Here is a 1,428-nt window from a genome sequence, read left to right as displayed (position 1 = left end):
GCGGGGGGTGCAGCCCAGGGCATGGTTGGCTTTCTGGGCTGCCAGCACACGTTGCCGGCTCCTGGCCAGCTTTTCACCCCCCAGCACCCCCAGGTCCCTCTGGGCAGGGCTGCTCTCCATCCCTTCACCCCCCAGCCTGTGAGGATCCCGGGGGTTGCCCCCAGCCGGGTGCAGGACCCTGCCCTTGGCCTTGTTGGACCTCATGAGATTTCCATGGGGCCCACTTCTCCAGCCTGTCCAGGTCCCTCTGGATGGCATCCCCTCCCTCTAGCAAGTCAGCCGCACCGCTCAGCCTGGTGTCATCTGCAAATCTGCTGAGGGTGCGCTCGATCCCGCTGTCTGTGTCACCGATGAAGACATTAAATGGTGTTGGTCCCAGCACGGACCCCTGAGGGACACCAGTCATCACCGATCTCCATCCAGACATCGAGCCATTGACCACTCCCCTCTGGATGTGACCATCCAACCAATTCCTCATCCACCAAACAGTCCACCCATCAAATCCATAGCTCCATATTTAGAGAGAAGGATGTTGTGGGGGACCGTGTCAAAGGCCTTACAGAAGCCCAGCTAGATGGCATCTGTAGCTCTTCCCTTGTCCACTGATGCAGTCACTCCATCATAGTAGCCACTTGGTTGGTCAGGCAGGATTTGCCCTTGGTGAAGCCATGCTGGCTGTCTCGAATCACCTCCCTGTCCTCTGTGTGCCTTAGCACAGCTTCTAGGAGGATCTGTTCCATGATCTTCCGAGGCCTAGAGGTGAGGCTGACTGGTCGGTCATTCCCAGGGTCCTACCCCTGTTCATCTGTTTGTGAATCCGAAGGTTCAGTTGTGTCCCTTTCCTCCTGGGAGTGTCCCAGGGAAAAGATTACTCTCAGTCACTTATCAGAAGCTTCCTCTCTGTATTTTTCTCTCCCTTTGCCCCTACCAGGTTTGGCTTAGGTTGCTCAGAAAGGTTCATCTGGTTCTTCTAAAACTGGGCCAATCATCAAAACACAGTTATGTAGGAAGAACACTGGTTTCTTGGGATTGTCTCTATTGGTTGGTATAGAAGTACTGTTTTCAATATGCCAGGCTTTCAAAAGCTCGGGTGGCATCAGTGGCTGTTAGCTAAGATTTGGGCTGTGTTTTGGCTCATGAGCCATAGGAAGAAAAGCTGACAGTAGCAGCTCAAGGAAGGAAACTCAGTGCGAGAATCATAGAATCACTTTGGTTGGAAAAGACCTTTGAGATCATCGAGTCCAACCTTTAACCTAACCCTGCCATCCCACCACTAAACCCTGTCCCTAAGCACCTCATCTGCCCTTCTTTTAAATACCTCCAGGGATGGGGACTCGACCACCTCCCTGGGCAGCCCATTCCAGAGCCTGACAGCCCTTTTGGTGAAGAAGTTTTTCCTAATGTCTAGCCTAAACCTGCCCTGGTGCA

At 53.4% G+C, this 1,428-nt stretch overlaps 1 protein-coding gene across 6 annotated transcripts in view; it reads left to right on the top strand.

Moving 5' to 3' along the window:
* The window catches only part of SELENOI (selenoprotein I), a 38,788-nt gene that overhangs the window by 25,261 nt on the left and 12,099 nt on the right, over window positions 1–1,428 (top strand). The gene's annotated exons all lie outside the window — the stretch shown is intronic.

The sequence above is a fragment of the Egretta garzetta genome, unplaced genomic scaffold, assembly GCF_000687185.1.
Source record: "Egretta garzetta isolate BGI_Z169 unplaced genomic scaffold, ASM68718v1 scaffold520, whole genome shotgun sequence".
Lineage (NCBI taxonomy): Eukaryota > Metazoa > Chordata > Aves > Pelecaniformes > Ardeidae > Egretta > Egretta garzetta.
The sequence above is the reverse complement of the archived record's forward strand: the minus strand, read 5'-3'. Positions and strand labels throughout refer to the sequence as shown.